We start from the raw sequence: 22,879 nt of genomic DNA, 5'->3' as shown, positions 1-22,879 counted from the left end.
ATACTGACAACCAGGAAGTAAACATCAAGGGCATGTTTTAATACCGCAACAGGCAGCCATGGCATTCTCGATGCTTGAAGTCAAGACTGAATGTTAAGCCCTTAGTCACCCATAAGTTTCCTCTAGAGAGGGCCCTGGAGATTTTTAAGAAATCCATGAAGGATTTGAGATTGAAATCCCTGCTTAAGTGCAAACCCCAATAGCCAGGAATCCCCGGTGCTCTGCCCTCATTCCTACACTCTCGGCATTTCAGAGATCAAATGTCTGAATAGGATAGCCTCCGATGAAGAAATTTCTAATCAGTGGTAAAAAAAAATAAATTGATATAATGCATTATAACCAGAAAGTCTTAAACAGAAGAGGTGGTGTGCCTTAAAAAATGCAATTAGGGACAGATTCCGGGAACTTGTAGCCAGAATATTTTCATGCAGAGCCAAGCTCAGCAAAGGAAAGCAAAGCAGGCAGGTGCTAGAAAGTCCCCTTCTTCCTAGGATTCCTTAGTTGGGCAAGAAGAGAAATCTTTGATTAGGGTTCCTGGTTCTAAGATGTGTATGGCCGGGTGAGTTGTAAAGAGACAAGTTCATTAAGTTTTATCTGACCTAGAAGCCAATTTTAATGGAAACATATACTCCAAGGTCTCAGATGGGGGTTGGCAGTAGTTTTAAGGGCTTTTTGATTTGATGATAAAAGGAGACTAAGAGAAAGGATGGGGCTCAATGGAATAATCAAACAGAATTTTATGTGAGTTTAAAACCACACTTTTATTTCCCCTAATGCTGAAATAAGTTGCCAGAGACCTGTCAAAACACAAATTGAATGAGGATTATGATAAGCAAAGCACAGTGATCTCCGAAAATATGTCACAAGGGGTCTTCCAGGATAGAGTCTTTCCTGAGAAGCTAACATTTAAACTTGGTCCTGACATATGATTAGGAGCTAGCCCTTTGAAAGGCGAGTGGGAAGTGATAATAATGTCTTAGTCAGAGGAAACATCATGTGCAAAAATCCCAAGATAAGACAAAACAAGGTGCATTCAAGGCATGAAAAAAGCTCAGAGTGATACCCATGAAAGAGGGGAGAGAAAAGAGATGAGGCCAACAACCCAGAACCCGTCCAAGTGGCAGATCTTATAAACTGGATTAAGGGATCTTAACTGTGTCTTCAGGACAATGGGAAACCACGAAAGCATTTGCGTATGAACCTTAAATTGTGAGGTTTCATGATGCTGCTTTAACTAAATAATGTAAAAAGGACTTAAGAGAAACATGACTGTAACCAGAAAGATAAGTCAAGAGCTGTTGGAGGACTCCAGATGACAGAGGATAGCCAAGACAGGAGAGGTGGCAATGAAAATCTGAAGAAGAAGACATTCTATGTGCTTCACATTTCCTACTTGCGCAGGCAGATCTTGGAGTCTTCTGAAGTAAGGCGTATTCAAAGCCCTAGTAATGATCTTCAGTCTTTTCAAGTCCAGTAAAAGGCATAATCATTCTCCTGGAAATGGAAGTCAGACACCTTGGAGACATAATAGATCCTTCTGTTTTCCTTATTCCCCCCCTCCATATCCACTCTACTCTGTTCACAAATCCCATTAATTCTATCTTCAAAATTAATCTTTGATTGTCTTGGTTCATGTTGGAAACAGACTCTGAGAGATGTGCACACTAGAAGTCTCCTGGGGATGACACAGGACAATATTTCTAAAGGAAGAGGGAAGCAGGATGGGCAGAGGCAAAGGTTGAACTGCCATGTAGCTGCAACAGAGGCCTCAGCTGATCCTACAGGGACCTGTGGAACCAGAATGGTCTTCCCAAGTTGTCCTGACTCAAGGCAAGAGCCTCATTCTTCTTCCTCATTGACCAGTTACTGCATGTCAGCCAACCCAAAGGCATGACCTTAAATGAGGTACTTCTGTTGGGCAAAGGACAAGTCCTGGAGATAGACTAAGCTCTAAATTGTTAGCAGTCAACATTCCTAGCAACTGGGAGAAAGTGCCTCAGTCTTAAAAAGGGCCTCTGGGTAGCACAGCACAGAGTCCTCCACGGCAATATTTATTTAGTTCCTTCTTTCTTGCTACCAACATTATTACAAGCCATTATTATCTCTCACCTTGACAATGTGTTAGCTCTGAATTGGTTTTCGCTGCCCCCATTCCGGATACCCTCCAAGCCACTCTCTACCAAACAACCAGAGGTATCTTCTCAAAATGTGAGGCTGACCATGTTACTCTCCAGGTTTCAATGACTTCCCACTGCAATGAAAATAAAACACCAACTCCTAACCCTGCCTATGTCTCCTACTTCCTGACCCTTCTTGTCTTAGCTCATTCATGCTGCCATAATAGAATACCATGGATTGGGGGAAGGGGGCTATATATAACAGAAATTTACTTCTCACAGTTCTGGAGAATGGAAAGTCTAAGACTAAAGTGCTAACAGATTCGGAGTCTGGTGAAAACCCACCTCCTGGTTCATAGATAGCCATCTTTTTGCGGTGTTCTCATAGGGAAAAAGTGGCAAAAGACCTCTCCAGGGTCCCTTTTATAATGTAGTCTCACTACATTACCAGCACTGTGAGGTTAAGACCATAACAATTTTTTGGGGTGCCTGGGTGGCTCAGTCATTAAGTGTCTGCCTTCGGCTCAGGTCATGGTCCTGGGGTCCTGGGATTGAGCCCTGCATCGGGCTCCCTGCTCCGTAGGAAGCCTGCTTCTCCCTCTTCCATTCCCCCTGCTTGTGTTCCCTCTCTCGCTGTGTCTTTGTCAAATAAATAAAATCTTTTAAAAAAAAAAAAAAAAGACCGTAGGGCGCCTGGGTGGTTCAGTTGGTTAAGCGACTGCCTTCAGCTCAGGTCAGGATCCTGGAGTCCCAGGATCGAGTCCCACATCGGGCTCCCTGCTTGGCAGGGAGTCTGCTTCTCCCTCTGCCCCTCCCCCATCTCATGCTCTCCTCTCTCTCTCTCTCTCAAATAAATAATCTTTAAAAAAATAAGACTGTAAAGATTTTTTGACCTCTGTATCTCCAGAATCTAGCAGAGTGCCTGACAAATACTTGTGGAATGAACAAACAAGCCAATGAATGAAGTATACATCAGGAGATATTTAGGAAATGCAATCAACAGAATTCTGCCAAAGGCACTGGGTGACTGGGTGGGATGGTTTAGGGAAAGTGACCCCTATGATTGTATATTGTATTTTGGTGCCATCTACTGAGCTGTTACAGGAGAAGTGGTTCGTGGGGAGTGGAAGGAAGGTCATCTAACCCTGACTCATGGTATCATGTGATTAATATACACTTTATTCCCCACAACTGTGAATACAAGGACATTTACCAGACATGCCTTTTTTTTTACCTTAAAGTCAATTTCTCTCTTAATAGGCAACTCCTGTAACTTTGAGCTTTCTTGATCAGCAAACGCTTTGATCCCCCTTGTTTTCTTTCGCCGTAACCTCTCAGCCTCTACAACATGCCAAATTATGCCTGCTCTTAGGACAAAAACATGAGAATCAGACAAAAATACAGAATTTGAAAGAGGAAGAAGGAAGCTGAATATGGAAAGGAACATACAAAGGGGGGAAAACAGCCAGGAGGAAGATAAATCCTTGCCCCATGAAGAGCAAGAGACAAAGACTCAACTCTGGTTGTATTGAGTTTAGGGTAGAGACCTCATGGAAAGCAGTTAATGGCTTCACCACAGATGTTTATTTGCAAACATATGTTGTACAGGAAGCATAGAATCAGCCATCTCTGCAGTATCAGAATTCCAACAATCTCTCATGCTTCATTTCTTCATTGGTTACAAATACTTATGTTAATTCCTATCATCAAAGCTATAAGCAGACCATCGAAAAGACATCTGTGTTTATGTCAACTTTCAACTAACCTTGCTGTTTTAAGTCTGATAGTAGGGATAATCCCAAATATCATTAAAATTAAAATCACATATACATGGCTTTAATTATCACATACATTTTTGGCTTTGTATTTGCCTTTCCCAAATACATACTCCAGAAGTGATCTGTGACTCAGCAGTGGTTACAATGATCCTCACAAGTTAAAAAAATAAAATAAAATAATCTTCCTCCTATTACAGATGAGGAAACAGAAGTTCACGGGGCCACTGTGACTTAGCTCGGTCGCATGCTTATTTTGTGGTGGAACCAGAGTTCAAAATTCCCAATCCCCTGTTAAGCATAGTCTGTAGTAAAACCAAAACGGCATGAACTGTTTCTCATGACCCAGTGATTTCCAAACTTGGAGAGCTGCAAGACTGTTGATGGCCTCTTTGACATTACCCCACAAGATAACTTCAATCATTGATTAGAGAAATTTAAAAACCCTTCAGATAAGTGGGAGCATATTCCAGAGTACAACAGTGTAGCTGAGATTTATAAATTGTGCAGTTATTCTTCATTTAGTCCCTTAAATTCATTCTTAGTTCTTCTCCTCCCTGCTCTGTCACTGGAAGCCTGTGCCAATGGCCCACATCATCTTAGCTCCTCTGTGTCCTGGCCTAAAGAGGGCTTGGCCGATGGGCATCACCGGAAGGAAACCAGAGGTCGGGAGGAAAGAGAAATCAGTATATTTCTTCCCTTCACACTCTCTGTTTTGGACTAGATTTCTGCCAATTATATTCTTCTAGGACTACAATTAATATTAGTTGATCTCTTCTCCGAAGATCCAACTTTCACTAGGTTCAGGTAATGCAATTTCCCTTCAAGCCCAGGGGCTCAAATGGCTTCCTTTGTTGCTAGTTTCTAGGTGTCTTAACATCCTTGTTTCCTTAATGCTGTTCACCCTCCGGGAGTGGCCCTTAAACCAATGAATTTATATTTTTTTTCTTCTGGAATTGACTCGCACATGCATAGAGAAACTGACTATTAATGTTAAGGTGCCTCATTTAAACATATACCGTCAAAGCTGCAATGGTGTATACATAACTGTAATTAGCTGAATCTTTAGTAGAAACAGCATTGGAAATAGTTTTAAGTTTGCTTGGGGTATAAGCTTGTGGTTTTTATCATAAGGACTAGCAGTCATAGGTCTACAAAGACCAGTTCATAAAGGGGGAGAGAATCAGAGAAAATCAGATTCAGATACTTGGGAAAGTGTCACCTCTCTCCCCAATCCTGGACTTATGAAGTAGTTGAAGTTCATGCCTCAGAAACACCAAAGAGAAGTAGTATTAATTACATCTACAAGACCAGTGCTCTAACCCCCTGAGCTATGGAGCCAACCACCATTAATTACATCTAAAACAGCGATGTTACCAGAAAATGCTAGAACCCTGTCTGAAAAATTACTACATTACCTGCAAATCCCTGACAGCTCAATTCGATGTTAAGGTGTTTTCACCAAAACAATGGCTTAATCACTCCATTACAGGCAAAACTGTTATATTAACTGATAAGGCATATGGTGCACCATCCCTCATCCCTGGCAGCAGCGTATAGGTCAGCCCATGAGAGGGTGACTTGCAAGAACATATATCATAAATCCATGCTTAGAAAAACTTCAAGCTTCAGCAGTTCCCGCATTTCCCAGGGACTGCACTCACTTGGAGATTGGGAGAAACAACACTGATATTTTGTGTAAGGGTTTAAGTGAATTTATAAGCCAGAACTGCCACCACTATATCATCTGCCAGGATGCATCACTTAAGGAACTGCCTAAACCTAGAACTTTTTTTTCGAATGCCAACAAATGACCACATGAAGGCAAAGAAATATAAGACTGACCCATGTGGACCAGTGGCATTTTACGTTCATTTCTTTCACATTTAATATTTTGAAAATTGCATGACTTGGGTCATTCCCTTATCCATTATTTATTCAATCATTCATTCATCTGTTTGTTTACTGGAGTTATGGACACTAAGGTTCAGAATAGTTAAGCTGCACTGGGTCAAACATGTCCTAAGAAGAAAAGCCCAGATTAAAAACAAAACAAAACAAAAAAAAAAACTTCTGACTCCAAGTCCCATGCTCTTCCCCTTCACCACAGCATGTGTTTGTTCAGACTGTTGAAAAGCACACAATCTCTTCTAAGAGAAAAGTTAATAAATCCTACTCCAATTATACTTCCAAATACATCCCATATGAGATTTCTCCCCTTTTCCTTCCCATTTCCCTATTTCCAGCTGCCATCATCTCTCCCCTGGACTTCCCCCATAGTCTCCTAATTCATTTTCCTGCTTCCAGCCTTCCTACTCTCACTCCCGTAGTCCTTAATCCACAGAACAGCAAGAGAAACTGTTTTAAACATAGATTATATGATGTCACTACTTTGCCTTGAAAGTCTAATGCTTTCCCATTGCACCAAGAATGAAACCCAAACTCCTTACCTGGCCTATAAGCTCCTGTATGATCTGGCTCCTGTCTGCCATGCTGAGTTCCTCTATAATCACCATTATTCACCATGCCTCAGCTGCCTCGGCCATCTTTCACCTTTTGAGCAAGCCAGGCTCATTCTGCCACAGGGACTTTGCACCTATTGTTCCCTATGTCAGGACTGCCTTTTCTCCAGCTCTACCCATGACTTTCTCTGCTCATTGTTCAGTTTCCATCTAAAGTCACCTCTTGTCTGACCACTTTATCTAAAGGAGCTTCTTGCTCTATCTCCAGATAATATATCCTATTACCTGTCTTTTTTTTTTTTTTTAGGATTTTATTTATCTGTTTGAGAGAGAGACAGAAAGACAGAGAGAGCACAAGCAGGGGGAGGGGTAGGAGAGCGCAGAGCCCTACATGGGGCTCAATCCCAGGACTCAGAGATCACGACCTGAACTGAAGTCAGAGCTTAACTGACTGAGATACCCAGGCGCCCCTGATTTTACTTTCTTTATGATAAACATTATTCTCAAAAATCTTACTCACCTTTTTTTTTTTTTAATCTGGGCTTTGCTTCTTAGGACACCCACTTTATTTTTTAGATTCAATTATTTTCAGCAAAGAGTCACTCTTGGCCATGGTTCCCCTGTGAAAGATAAGTACTTCGCCAGTCCATTGACCTGACACTTGGTCATATGACTTCCTCTGGCCACTGACATGCAGTTGGAAGTGACAATGAGCTTTAGGGAGCATAAGTCTCAGCAGCCTTCTTGTGCTCCTAATCCCCACTGCCCCCAACCCCCATGAGAAGAGCTTGTCAGAGGCAGCCACTGCCCCTTCAACTTGGGTCCCGGAATGACAGATACATGGAACAAACCAGAACCCACTCATAGCGTGGAACAAAGTCACAACAGTAACCCCAGGTCTAAGAGCATGAAATAAATGTTCTTTCTTTAAGGCACTGTGAATTCATCATTCTCTGTTGCCGTAGCAAAAATGCAGAGCATTTATCACTCCGTGAGTTATCTGTTTATTTGTTTACTTGTTTAATGTCTATCTCCCTGGCTAGATGGCAAGCTCCATGAGGGCGGAGACTTCGTCTCAGTCACAGCACCAAAACGGGCCTCCGGTTTGTAGTTGGAACTCAATAATGACACCTATTACAACTCATTAGCAGTATCTGATACAATTTACAACTGTAGAAAATTTAAAACTCCTTGGAAAATATGAGGCTTTAAGATGTAACATTTAAATATCAACATGTGGAACAATTCCCTAAGTTCTTCTGTTAGCTGATAGCAAAAGAAGTTTTTATTATTACCCAAAATCAAACCAATTGAAAATGAAAACAATTGAACAGTAAATATGTTAGGCAGCAAAAAGGAGCAAGCCCGAGTCGCTTCTCCAAGAATCACAAAGAGCTGTGTGCTGAGAGTCTGTCTCAGTCAAAACCTGAAGTCGGAGACGAGGTCTCTAACCTCTCTCCCACTCAGACTCTCCAGCTCTTCCCCAGGCCTCCCCTGCCTTCCTGACTTTGCATTTTGGCTCACGCTCCTCCCTTTATCTGAAGCACCCTATCCCATATCTCTACATTTTAAGATTATAGCTATTCTTCAGATGCCAGCCCTTTGCAAAATCTTTTCAGTCTTTGCCATACAGAATTAATCTTCTCCTGGGAACTTAGGGAGGCTATTTGTACTCCCTGTATATTTGTCACATCTGGCCTTCTATCTGGGCAGGAGGACCTCTAATAAGCTACGAGAGGACAGGACTTGTGTCTTATTCACTGCACATTGCCCCACAAACAGTGAATTTCCAAAAAAAATATCTGTCGCTTTGAAAAATACGCTAAAGTTTCAAACATCCCTTACCATCATGGTATGCATGAGGACTAGAGAAAAGAGAAGAGACTACATTACTAACCAGGCTTTCTCACAGTATGGGATTTTTGTGGAAGTAGAAAGAGAAGTCAAAAACTAAACCTGCTTCTTGTAAGTTCAAAGACACATAAAGAGGCTGAGAATTTTCTCTTAGGGCTGACATCCACAGATAATAATTACCCAAGTTGATTCTGAAATGCTTTTGTACATGTTTGACTTTGCCACTAAACAATACTTATAAAGTTTATCACTTCTTTCATGAAAGGGTCAATTTGAATATCTTCACATCCAAGTAGGGCTAATTTGTGGGAAAAAGAACAGACATGTGCATTATTTGGTATGATTTGAAAAATATCAAAATATACCACCCACTAAACACAACACATCATTCAAGCTTCATTTCTGTGGGGTAAAAGGTATCCTCTTTTAGAAGTTAGATACACTTGAGATGGTCCACAGATCAAGCTAAATAACAGTTATTCATATCCTAATTGAATTATTGAGTTTGCATCCCTCCTGACGGCCAGTAAAAATTGTTGGCCCTGGAAAAAGAGAAGGTTTAAAAATCAGAGAGTGTGGACAGGAAACTGTAACAAGGGAAACTGCTCTGGGAACACATTCCTAATGGGAGCCTCAGCTGACCCTGAACAGCAACTGTGGGATATTAGGAATTGGGGAGGGAGGAGATGACAGAGATGAAAAAGGGGGAGCAAAAAAGAAGATTCATGGGTGCTAATGAAACTTCTAAAACCTCACCCAACAGGGCCCTGGGACAACATTCATGTAAGCTGGGTTTATATGATGCCAAGTAAGTCCTTTGGGTTCAGTCACTTAATTACATTGGAGTGGGGGGAAAAATCAACATTATCATCTCACTGTTTAACTGTCAAATTCCCTGATTCACATTAAGAAATTTCCCCAAGGTAACTCAGAGGCTGTGTTTACATGATGGGAAAAAAAAAATTATTAAATATACACTGAAAGGCATCCAGAACAAATGTCCATATGACTCACTGTTCTAAAACAAAAATTTTGAATGAAGATTTGGCATCACCCACGATGATATTAAGATAAACTGCTTTCCTCACCACTGTGATTCAGGCATCTGAAACCCTACTATGATCCAGAAATTGGAAAGTGGATTAGAAACAAAAATAAATAAGACAGAGTTGCGGTCTTCAAAGAGCTAGTAGTCTAATAAGGGAGACAGACATAAAGAGGTAATTTCAGTACAACGTGAAAGGACTGAACAAGCGTGGCAGAGGAGTGCCTCATGCAGAGCGAATGGTGGAGTGAGCTGTCCGAATAACCACCATTAGTTCTGCCTCAACTGTGAACTGGCCAAAGATGGAGCTTTTGCCTCATGGGAGACAGAACTCGGACAGTCTTCTTTGCCACGGTGAGCAACTTCGAGGCTCTTCTCTAAGGAATGGAAATTTAGAGAAGAGTTTCAAGCAGGGGAGTGAAATGATTAAAGGTGTGGTGATATGGTTTATGGCTTGATGTGTGCGACAGTTTAAGTGATATATATGGGGAGCATGAACAGGGCAGAGCCAGTCAGGATCAAAAAGGACAGGGCAACATACTATTAATGTTCTGGCTCTTGGGAAGGCGTTGGGTTCACTGGTGTTCTATTATTAGAGGAAGCCCACATACAATAACATACATACTTTTTTCCTGTATTAAAGATTTAAAAGAATTAAGAAAAAGGAGTTGCAGATTACAAGATATTGGAGTGTTCAAAATTGATCAGATATATGGGTAAGAAAGTAGAAGTACCTAGAAGAGGACTGTCCCACACAGTTATGCATGCCATGCCCTGAACTCAGGGGGAAGGCGGGGACTGAAGTCCAACCTGATCTTTGCTTATCAAGTAGGGTTTGTGTGTGCATGGAGAAATGTCAACTTCTTCTAGTTTTCACGAAAGCACTACATGGGCAAGTGGCAGCCCTGTCTAGGTTAACACCCAGTTTTCTGTCTTGAGCAACTGGATGAATGGTGGTAGTACCAGTGACTGAACTCCTAGAAGAGAGATTCCTGGCTACCACTGGGGGGAGTGGGGGCAGGGAGAAGATCATAATATCAATTTCAGGCTATGTGTGATATCCAAGTGAAGACATCTACCAGGAATGCGTATATATGATTGTCAAGGTTGAGGGCAAGTTCAAAGCTGGATACAGAGAGCTCAGTGGCACATACAGGATTTAAAGCATAAAAGTCAGAGAGAGTCCTGAGGATGTACAAAACAGTATCACTTAATCTGGAGGAGCAGGCAAAGATAAGCCCGAGAAAGTGATCAGTGAGCTTATTGCTCTAACCAAAGATTTAACATTCCCTAAAATGTTTCAGTGACATCTTATTGCACTTACAGTTTTCCTGAAAACTTAAAGCTTGTTTCCTACAAACAACACATCTAGTCCCCTAAAGCACCAGCAAGCCCATTTCTCATCAACATTAAGGCTTTTAACTATGTCCTTATCTCATCTTCAAAAACAACTGATTGCCTGTCATTGGCTTATACTTTTCAAGATGGATTCTATAAAAGGTATTTCATCTTACACATTGCGTTAGTCAACCAAGGATATACTGCCTCATGTTTCAAGACACATTCAGTTCAAAACTGAAATTTAAGCCTCTGTCTTTAGCACTACGTCCTTTTGCCCCTGTGGAAAATGGAATTTTTATATAATATTTTTGGTGACATTCTTGCCATTCAAATGACCCAAACATTTTTTTAAAGCAACGTGGTACTGTAACATCTTACTAGTACAAGGAAGACGTCTGAGGTGGATTTCTGAAAGAGTACTATAAAGTACTTTCACCCACAAACTGTTCACAAAGGTCTTAGTGGGTGACTCCTCAGCCAAATACGGTGGGGTTATCTAATTAACAGAGAATTTACTATTATTAGTTACACTTCCCTTTCCAGACTTCATGTTAGACCTTGGGAATTCAAAGAGGATATTATCCCCACACTTTAGAGATTCACCTTAGCAGATTATCAAGAGTAAAATAGCACAAATTGTCAGTTAACATTTTCTCCAGTTCTAATTATATGAGAAAATATGAAGAGGTCTCCATCTTTATTAAAATTTTATTTTAATTGTACTAAAAAATGTTACTTCATAGTCCAATTCACTCCATTATTGTATCCTTTCTCCCCTAAGATTTTTAATTTTAAGACTCCAAAATAAGACAGGCTTACACGACTTACTATTTATGACATTTTTAATATACTCATCACTATTCAAGGTAAATGCTATACAAAAAGAGAGAAATTATGTGTCCAGGAAGGCTGCAGTTCATAATTCTTGCTCTCTTTAATGTCAGTGAGCCCTGAACAAGTTTTCAGGGACAAACTAGCAGTTAATGTAGATAATGTAGATTCAACCTTAACTATCATTTCATGATCTAGAAACTCCTAGATTTCCAAGCCTGATTTACAAATCAATTTGATATCACATTTATTTTTATTTTATTCATCTGCTTATACCCTGCAAAATAAAATGAAAAGCCCAAGACAGTATATCATGTCATTTATTCTCTTTGGAACCAATAGAACATGTACCTCGTCCACTCATCCAACAAATAATAATTGAGTATATACACTGTAACAGACCCTGTATTAGTTAAGAATGGTGTCTATGTTAATGACTATTACAGTCCCTGACTTCTTAGAAACAGTGCATTTCTATCAGATTTCTTTTTCTTAAGTTTTTATTTAATTCCAATTAGTTAACATAGTGTTATAACATGAAAAAATACTCAACATCACTCAGTATCACGGAAATACAAGTCAAAACCTCAATGAGATACTACCTCACACCAGTCAGAATGGTTAAAATAAACAAGTCAGGAAACGACAGATGTTGGCGAGGATGTGGAGAGAGGGGAACCCTCCTACACTGTTGGTGGGAATGCAGGCTGGTGCAGCCACTCTGGAAAACAGTATGGAGGTTCCTCAGAAAGTTAAAAATAGAGCTTCCCTACGACCCAGCAATTGCACTACTAGGTATTTATCCAAAGAATACAAACATAGTGATCCAAAGGGGCACCTGCACCCCAGTGTTTATAGCAGCAATGTCCACAATAGCCAAACAATGGAAAGAGCCCAGATGTCCATCGACAGATGAATGGATAAAGATGTAATCCATTATATGTTAATAAAAAATTTAAAAAAGAAGACATGATATATATATACAATGGAATATTACACAGCCATCAAAAAAATGAAATCTTGCCATTCATTTGCAAGATATGGATGAAACTAGAGGATATTATGCTGAGCCAAATAAGTCAGTCAGAGAAAAATAAATACTGTATGATTTCACTCATATGTGGAATTTAAGAAACAAAACAGAGGAGCACAGGGGAAGGGAAGGAAAAATAAAAGACGATGAAAACTGAGAAGGAGACAAACCATAAGAGATGCCGAACTAGGAAACAAACTGAGAATTGCTGGACTGGGTGGGGGAGGGGATGGGGTAATTGGGTGATGGGCATTAAGGAGGGCACTTGGTGTAATGAGCACTAGGTGTTATATGTAACTGAAGAATCACTAAATTCTACCTCTGAAACTAATAAAAAAAAAACCATACAGTGTTATGTTAGTTTCAGGTGTAAAAATAGTGATTTAACAATTCTATTCGTCACCTGGTGCTCATCACAATATCACATTTCTTTTTTTTTAAGATTTTATTTATTTATTAGAGAGAAAGAGAGCATGCGCACGAGAGTGAGAGAAAGAGAGAGCAGGAGCAGGGGCAGGGAGAGAGGGAGAGGAAAAGCAGACTCCCCACTGAGCAGGAAGCCCGACGCAGGGCTCGATCCCAGGACGCTGAGATCACAACCGGAGCTGAAGGCAGACACTTAACTGACTGAGCCACCCAAGCGCCCCTCACATTTCTTTATAAGAGTCTGTAAATTCTCAAAAAGATATTAATTATCTCCTAAAACTATATTTGGGGAAAAAGTGAAAGAACTGTTTCTCAGGACGAAAATTATTGTAAGCTTATTTTAATGGAATCATATTACATAATATCACAAAACAACCAAAAAAGGTTATATGGAAGAACCTCATCTGTAGCTGAATTCAAATGAGTTATTGTATATTTTGATGGTTATCACCATGTGGTTCAAGGACTAGAGAATCCACAACTGATTTGTTCGACAAATACAAAAGTGTAAGTACTGATACCTTGGGCATTATTAAAGGGGTAGAAAGAATATCTTCTCAACAAAAATCGCAACATATTTAGATTGTTCCATTTATTTCTCTTCTGATCCCCTATACTGCTCTTACCATTCCCTTTGAAGACAGAAAGAGAATGATCCATCCTAATTTTTCTTCTCCCCTCTGAAACCATGTTTAGATTTATTATTGTCCTTAGATTTTCAGTAACTCCCATAGTGCTTCTCTAAGAATTGTTCTGGATCTCTAAAGAGCTTCCAAATATGCAGTGATTTTTGTGTTCTTTAAAAAAATCCATGTTTGGGGCACCTGGGTGGCTTAGTTGGTTGGGCTTCTGCCTTCAGGTCAGGTCATGATCCCGGGGTCCTGGGATCAAGCCCTGCATCGGGCTCCTTGCTCCTCAGGGAGCCTGCTTCTCCCTCTCCCTCTGCTTGCCACTCCCCCCACTTGTGCTCTCTCTCTTTCTGCCAAATAAATAAGTAAAATCTTAAAAAAAAATCAATATTTAAGGGGCACCTGGGTGGTTCAGTCGGCTAAGCATTCGAGTCTCAATTTCGGCTCAGGTCGTGATCTCAGGGTTGTGAGACTGAGCCCTGCGTCAGGCTCTGTGCTAAGCACAGAGTCTGCTTGGGATTCTCTCTCTCACTCTGCCCCTCCCCCACTCGTGTTTTTTTTCTCTTTACCTCTCCTAAATAATTAAAAAAATAAAAAAACTTTTAAAAATACAAAAAATATATGCTCAAATCATCTCCTGCAAATCTAGTTTTCTAATCCTTAGAAGATATTTCTTTTAATTGTTCAAAATAACTACCCCCCTACACACACACACACACACACACACACACACACACACACACACACACACTGCTTTTATCTTCTTTTCCTCTACCCAGTATTCAAAAGGACTTGAATTTCAGATATGATGACTGCAAGAAATAAAATAAACCAAGGAAAGAAGAGATCTATAGAGTCTTAGTTGAATAAAACATCTGATATAGGCTTATACTCAGTAGCAATTTCAAGTAGGTCTTGTCCTATTCATGATGGATCATCCCATTCACTAAATACACTTATAAGCTGGCTTCTTTTTGGGTGACTATCCTCTACAAGGAGTCATGCTCAAAAAGGTCATTTTTTTTTTTTTGCAACTTAATATTTGGCATTCACTGGTTGGAACAAAGCATTAAATCACATTTAGTGACTCTTTCATAATGACCTTGAAAAGAAATAAATGTCACTCTTCTAAGCATATTACGTGAGCAAAGGTTAATATGAAGGCAAAGATTTTTTTGTCTTACTTTTGATTAACAAAAGGTACAAGAAACCTTAGCATTATTTTAAGAGCCCAAGTTGTTGGTGTGCCCCAATATTCCTCAGTAATTCATGACCTAGTAAAGATATATATATAGGAATATATAGACAGATAATATACATTATATAATTTGTATTATATAAGTATATGTATATACGTATACCACATATATATTTATACCACATATATACCATATTAGATATAGATATATAGAAAGATATATATATATAGACATACATACCACATTTTCATAAAGTCTGCTGTCATATCCCAATGTGCCACTCTGGCCAAAGCTGACTGCAAGAAAAAGCCTAAGCGAAGCCAATTACATGTCTCACATCAATCATGTTATTGGCATTCGAACTAAGAGACCCCAGTCAGTCCCTATTGAATATTTAAGCTATGAGATAAATTTTAAAATTCTGGAATGGTCATTTTTTCACCGAATTCAAAATGATGTAAAGAGAGTTAGTTATCAAAAAAAAAAAAAAAAAAAGTGAGAGAATGAAGCAGACACAAGAGAACAGGAGAGCTGGAGACCCTGAGGAGAGCCAGGGAGAGTGACTGCCTTGGCCTTGTATGATTTTTCACATCCAATGCCAACCCTTCCCAAGGTCAGACTGCATATCCTACCTGTCAGTTCTGTAAGATCTACCAAATCCGCCTTCTGTCACGGCATATTTTTAATAGGTTCTATTTCATATACTCAAACTACATTTGATTCGAACATTGATCTCTTTTAAGTACAGAGGTGCCAGGCATTGTCAGAAAGGCTGACTTTGGCCTTGCCTTACAATTAGTTTCCAACAGAAGATATCTGGTTATCAAAAGGGCTCTGTGATCTTAGGAAAGCATGATAACTTTGAGTCTATGTTTCTTGTTTCTTTTTTTTAAAGATTTTATTTATTTTTTGACAGACAGAGAGACAGCGAGAGAGGGAACACAAGCAGGGGGAGTGGGAGAGGGAGAAGCAGGCTTCCCGCGGAGCAGGGAGCCTGATGCGGGGCTCGATCCCAGGACCCCGGGATCATGACCTGAGCCGAAGGCAGACGCCCAGCGACTGAGCCACCCAGGCGCCCCGAGTCTATGTTTCTTTACCTTAGAAATAAAGGCGTAAAGACTTCTCCATTTGACAGTATGACAGAGGAGATACCCCCAAACAACCTTTTGAATAAAATAAAATTTCAGGTAAATTTTTTAAGTATTTTTTAAAATGCATCACTGAGCTAACACAAAAGCAATAAAGGTGTCAAGCCTCAAAAACAAAGTAACCCAGAAACTCTAGGAGATAAAAGAATGCCAAGGCCTAATTTTGACCCTAAGATTTTCATTGAAGTTGCGAGACCTTGAGCTTCCACTATGACACATACTTACAAAGCAGGGGATGTGAGATAAAGCCCAGGGCTTCTCAAGGCTGACTAATCTAATAGGTGGTTCCTGCCACCCCACCATGTAAGGGTGAGTGAGACATAAACCCCACTGCATACAATGGAACAGAAAAGAAACTCACCTATGTCAACTGAACTCTCTTAGAGGGAAAAAATACACATATTTACCCTAGTAATTCCTAACCATAAGCCATCCCTACCCACATTTGCAATCTGAGTTCACACTACCTATGTGATCTAAAAAAAAATCCTCAAGAGGAAATTTTAATTTATGGTGATTCAGGTTGGTAGCAGCCCCAGGGACCTGGCAAAATTACAGCAAAACTTATTTTGAGGTGTACTGATCATCAACTAAAGAATAATTCAGACAGTAAATTAAATGCAGCCCTATTTTCTAAATACAAAGCTGATCATATCACCCCTGTGCTTAAACAATGTCATTGCCTTTTAAAAGTCAAACTCTGTTCAGTTTCCTCCCAATCACATATAATGATCCACTCTCAAAGTATTTTGTCTCCTAGCCCCAAATATCGGAGTTGTTTAGAGGTTTTTCCCACACAAAGGAGCGAATTCCTATACAAGGGAAGAATTTCTACCACAGAGCACCAAGAACAATCCACTGAAATGGAAGCTCTTGACCATGCTGGGATCCTCACACCATTGGGAAAAGAAACAAAAGACCTTGTTGACCAAGATCCTAAAATAGTTACTACTATGAAATGGGTTCAGGGAGAATGGTTCAGGTAATTCCCTGGAGCACATTCTTTTACAATCCTGCTTAATGACAAAAATGAATAACTTGATTTTTTAAATGGGCAATGGACTTGGATAAACATTTCTCCCAGGAAGGCATATGAATAACTACCAGGTATAGAAAAGGTGCTCACCATCACTAAGAACTGGGGAAATGCAAGTGAAAACCACAGTATCACCTCACATCTGCTAGGATGGCTATTATCAACAACAACAAAAAGACAAGTATTGTCAAGGATGTGGAGAAATTGAAACTCTTGTACACTATTGGTGGGAATGTAATGTGGTAAAGTTGCTATGGAAAACAGGATGGATGTTTCTCAGATGGAACCATATGATCCCGTAATCCCACTTCTGGGTAAACTGAAATCAAGATCTTGAAGAGATATCTTCACCCCCATGTTCGTTGCAGCATTATGCACAATAATGAGGATATGGAAGCAAATCAAATGTCCATTGACGAATGAATAAAAAAAAATGTGCCACAGGTTTCCCTCATTATAAGTAGAACATTCCTATGAAAACTTTCATAAATCAAGGAAGCAATTACCATTAATTCATATGGGGAAATTTTTAGCATTGTCTGACCACCAAAATAACCTCTCCTAGGCTTTTCTGATACTTGAGGACATATTTTGCTAACGGATACACAAAATAAATTGAGATAAATCACAGATGCTCGCAGACACAGTTCAGAGCTTGGCCGCTTGATGCTGAGCTGCTGAGTTCTTGGGGAAGGAACTCGGTGGGGCCACTCTTGCGGCTCAGGATGTGTGCTGCCTTTATAATGGCTCACTGAAAAACAAACACTGAACCCGATTTTCACCTTTTTTCCTAAAAGTGAGAATCCTTTTTGGATTTCTTTCCATTCGTGAAAGCAAACACTAATGTAGGTCTTTCATAAAGGCCAAGTGTTGTAAACTTCCAAAAAGTGGGGGATACCTGTATATACCTAAATGGAATATTATTCAACCTTCGAAAAGAAGGAAATGGGGCCACGTAGGTGGCTCAGTCGGTTAAGCGTCTGCCTTCAGCTTGGGTCATGATGCCAGGGTCCTGGGATCGAGTCCCGCATCTGGCTCCTTGCTCAGCGGGGAGTCGAGTCCGCTCTCTCTCCCTCTGCCTGCTGCCCCCCCCTGCTTATGCTCTGTCTCTGTCAAATAAATAAATAAAATATTTAAATTAAAAAAAAAAGAAAAGGAGGAAATCCTATCATTTGCAACAATATAGATGAACTCGGAGGACATTATACTACATGAAATAAGCCAATTTCAGAAAGACAAATACTGTATAATTCCACTTCTGAGAGGTATCTAAAATAGGCAAATTCATGAAAACAGAGAACAGAATGGTGGTTGCCAGGAGATGGGAGAGGGGGAAATGGGATGTTGTTGTTCAACAGCCATAGAGTTTCAGTTATGCAAGATGAATAAGTTCTAGTGATCTACTGTACAACACCGTGCCTATAGTCAACACCAGGTATGGTGCACTTACAAGTTTATTAAGAGGGTAGATCTTACATTAAACCTCCCGACCACAAAAAAATAAATAAATAAATAAAAATAAAAGGCGAGGGGAGGGAGGACAAAAGGTAACTTTTGAAGTTATGATGGATGTTTATTACCTTGATAGTAATGATGGTTTCAAGGTGTATGCATATGTCTGGACTCACACACATTAAGCAGGTGCTGTTTTTTTGGTTATACCTGTTTTTGTTTATACCTTGATAAAGCTGGTTACAGAAAGAACCAATGGCCATGAAGAATCAATGGCCAGGGTTTCGGACATTTAAAGAAGGTATATCTGGAACATATCACCAGGCAAACAACCCCTACCATAGGCAAGGGACTGTAAATGGGTAGTGCAGAAGAAATCCTAAGTGCAGGAACTAAAAACTCTAAACCTCACTCATATTCTCTTCATTGCTGAGTCATTTTTCTTTGAGTAATTGCCCTTCTCTTTGCCTTCTCTCCACCAATACTGTAAAATAGTGTTTAGTGATGGTGATTAACCTTGTCACTTAGTCGGTAATGTGGGTAATATCAGGATGGATGGATCACAGGGAAACCGCACGGAACAAAACACCACCCACATATCTCACACACCAATTGAAATGCAGGAACTGGCCACAACTTCAGGCTGTCTCCCTCAGGGAAACCAGTGAATATCGTTTAGGCCATAATAACGTAAGAGGTAGAAGCATTTTTGAAACTGTTTCTCAACCTTTTATTAGTATCACCCCCAAGGAGAAAAATTTAATTTAATTTAAATTCTCCCTAATGAGAGAAATTAAATAGTAAGAAATAAATCTTTGTGATGTAGGGTTGAGCTTTGGAGAACCACAAACCATTGGAATATTGTATTTGGTTCCTATTCCTGCACAAACTATTACAATGTAGCAGCATAAAGTACAATTTTTTTTCTCTTACAGTTCTGGAGCTCAAAAGTCCAAAATCAGTTCTACAGGGTTAAAAATCAACATGTTGGCAGGTCTCCTGTTCCTTCTGAAAACTCTAGGGAAGAATCCATTTCCTTGTCTTTTCCAGATTCTAGAGGCTACCTGCATTCCTTGGCTCCTGGCTCCTTCCTCCAGCTTCAAATCCAGCAGCGTAATTTCCTCCAATTTCTTGCCTGTGTCATCACATTACGGACTCTGAGCCTCCTGCCTCCCTCTCCGAAGGACCCCGTGATTACACTGGAGCCACTCAGATTATGCAGGATCATCTTCCCATCTCAAAATCCTTAACTTAGTCACATCTGCAAAGTCCCTTTTTACCAGGTGAGGTAACACAGTCACACATTCTGGGGATCAGAACATGCACATCTTGGGGGGGGGCAAAAGCCTACCACAAATAACTAATATCCCTTCCCCCTAAGAACCAATTTTGCCCCCTTGAGAGTAATAGCACCCCCATTTAGAATGCATGCTATATATACAGGAAGGATACATGTGGATGCTAAGTAGCCAAACGAACTATACTGAACAGCTCTGGGGGTTCCCCCCTTTTCTTGGTACTAGCAAACCAGATTTCCTTTGGAGAATGGCCCTTTCTTCATTGTGTGCAACCTTAATGGACCCACAGATCAAGGTGCCCACTTTCTGCCAGTCAAGGTGCAGGCATCTGGTGGTCAACTAGACCCTCTCTGTGAGCAATAAAAAAGGGGCTAGGGCTTCATTCAGCATGTAAGGAGACCATCTCTGAGCCCTCATTCCCTTATCTCCTGGCTTTTTTGCTTTCCTGGTTCTTCAGCCTCCCCTCACTTCCCACTCCACTTCTAGGGTTCCACCAAATCCTTCCTTTTGATTGAGTTGGCCAGAGCTGATTTTTTTTTTTTGCATGCACCCAAATAATTCCAACTCATTCACAATAAGATGCTACAATTTCTGATACTGATACAATACTTTAGGGATCTAGAATTTCAGGAAAAATGAATAATCACCAAAGTCATTTTACTTTCACTTTGAGTCAAAGTGAAATTGGGCAATTTAACAATGAAGTAACTAAAGGAACGCTAGCCAACAAAACTTTCTGCGATGGTGGTAATGTCCTGCATCTGTGGTGTCCAATCCAATAGTCCCTAGGTAGGAGGAGCCAACCAGTACTTGAAATGTGGCTAGTGGAACTGAATTTACAATTGTATTTAATTTCAATTAAGCTTAATTTAAGTAGCTACGTGTGACTGTTTGCTATCATACTGGACAAAGAATAACTAGAGCTATTATATTTGTATCATTAAGAATGGTCTTACATAGGATACAGCATCTTTAAACAAATGATGAGATCTTTAACCAAGAGAACTAATTACTCTAATTTTTATAAATACTCTGAAATTTCATAACAAAGACCCATGGCCACTGGGCTGGATATTTTGTTTGCCCTTCCCAATCAAGCCTCTATCCTTCTCTTCAACACTTTTGGCCCCTGAGGCTGATGCCTATGGATTATGTAAATGGACACCTTTGCCCTCTGGCTTCCACTGGAGGTGGATAACTGGGAATTTCCTGCAGATGGAAGGGAAGGAGCACAGTGAAATTGGCTGACTTAACCCTGTTCCCTTCCTGCACCACCAGGCACAGCTCCTTTCAGGCACCTGTCTGCCTTTCTGTCTCCAGGTTCCCGTAACTAGCCTTCCTTCTGCCTCTTCTGCCCTATGGTTAGTGATGGCACCCCACTGTTACTAGCTCTCAGGTATTTACTGCACTATGCCTTATTTATTACTCCATTTATTACTTATTTATTTATTTATTATTTATTTATTTATTATTTATTATTTATTTATTACTCCATTATTATTTATTACTCCATTTAATGGAGTAATATTTATTTATTTATTTATTACTCCATTATTTATTACTCCATTTATTTATTACCCTTATTTATTACTCCATTTAAGTACCCTATCTCTTTCCTGCTGGGACACTGACTGATAAAATCAGTCAACATTTTCATTTAATAATATTTTAGAATAAGGCTTAAAACCATAAGCTAACAAATGGATATATCTCACCACAGAGCTAAAAGAGGACCCTTGTCATTGATCATTGCTATAAATATTAGTCATTTAACACATACACACAGTACAAATGCATATACTCAGAGTTAGGAATAAAATTCAACTCAAAGCTCAATGATTGCTTTACATTGATAGACTCACACACTCACACTCACACAGTACATTGCATATACTCAGAGTTAGGAATAAAATTCAACTCAAAGCTCAATGATAGTAACAATATTTCTATTATTAACAGCAGATACCAAAGATTCTTCTACAAAAGCAATTACAAATGTGTTGACACAGATCCTAAACTGCAATTTGATCAGACCCCTGGGAACTTGTTTTCAAATGCAGGTCCCTTGGAAAAGAAGATAAAATATCAGTGGGTTCCCATCAGTTCACTCTAGTTAGGTTACTATTAATCAAAAAGGAAAGTGGAAGCAGAACGGAGTGTTATTTGTCAACTAAACACAGCTGGAAACAAAAAATGGAGAAACTTGTGTTTTTCCAGGAGGATGAGAATATGTTATAACCAAAAGAAACTTTAGAGCTCATGCAACTGAAGATATTCCAGAACATGCTGTGAGTGGTCCTCTGGAAAGCTTCTACAGAGCCGTCCTTAACCTAATCTGATGGGAGTCAGACCTCTACCCTCCTTCAAAAGAAGCAATTCTAAAGTTAATCCCCCCAAATTTTAATTTGAACTGCTAAAAAAAAAAAGGAAAATATGAAAGCCACTTCTGCTTCAAAGCCATCCCTACTCCCCATTAAAAATGGGATCCTATCTAAGATAAGTTAAGGGATTTCCCCAATGTCAAACATCTTGCCCTCCAAATCAGGTTCTCTAGAGTATGAACTGACTGGTTTTACTATTATATTCCAGTCATTCCAATTAAAATATTATCAATGTTTTCCTTTCACATATGTGTTTGTGCATGATTGTATCTGCGTCAATATCATATATATATGATATATATCCATTACATATATACACATATACATATATTTATCTTTATTTATGTATAAACTTTTAAAGGATCTTTAGGAGAAGTATATGGTCCAAAGTTTAGTTACTGGTTATATTGGTTAGAGTAATACTAGCTGCCACAATGCATATTGCTTCAAACTCAATAGACTTTATTCTTGCTGGGCGGTGACCAGATCAGTGGGGTTGTCCTCCTCACAGTCATTCAGGGACCTAAATTGACAAGAGACTTTGCCACCTTCCATATGTAGCCTCCAAGGCTCTCATGGCCATCTCCCTCCCAGCCAGCCAAAAAGGGAACAACGGCATGGAAGATCACACTTGGAAGATTTTTCAAGCCCGGGAAAATGTGGCGTATATCACTTCTACTCACATTCTATGAGCTGAAGAACCCAGTCACATAGCTATCCTGAACTGCAGGAGAGCCTGGGAAATGAGCCTCACTGTTTGCTCATGAAGAAAAGGAGAACAGGGATTTGGGGAACATCTAGAAGTCTCTGCCACGGGGGCACTAAGCCTTTCTTTGCAACCCCTAAAACACA

Source organism: Eumetopias jubatus, unplaced genomic scaffold (genome assembly GCF_037043125.1).
Source record: "Eumetopias jubatus isolate StellerSeaLion01/CBP00866 unplaced genomic scaffold, mEumJub1_p1.0 scaffold_14, whole genome shotgun sequence".
In the NCBI taxonomy this organism is placed as follows: Eukaryota; Metazoa; Chordata; class Mammalia; order Carnivora; family Otariidae; genus Eumetopias; species Eumetopias jubatus.
The sequence above is the reverse complement of the archived record's forward strand: the minus strand, read 5'-3'. Positions refer to the sequence as shown.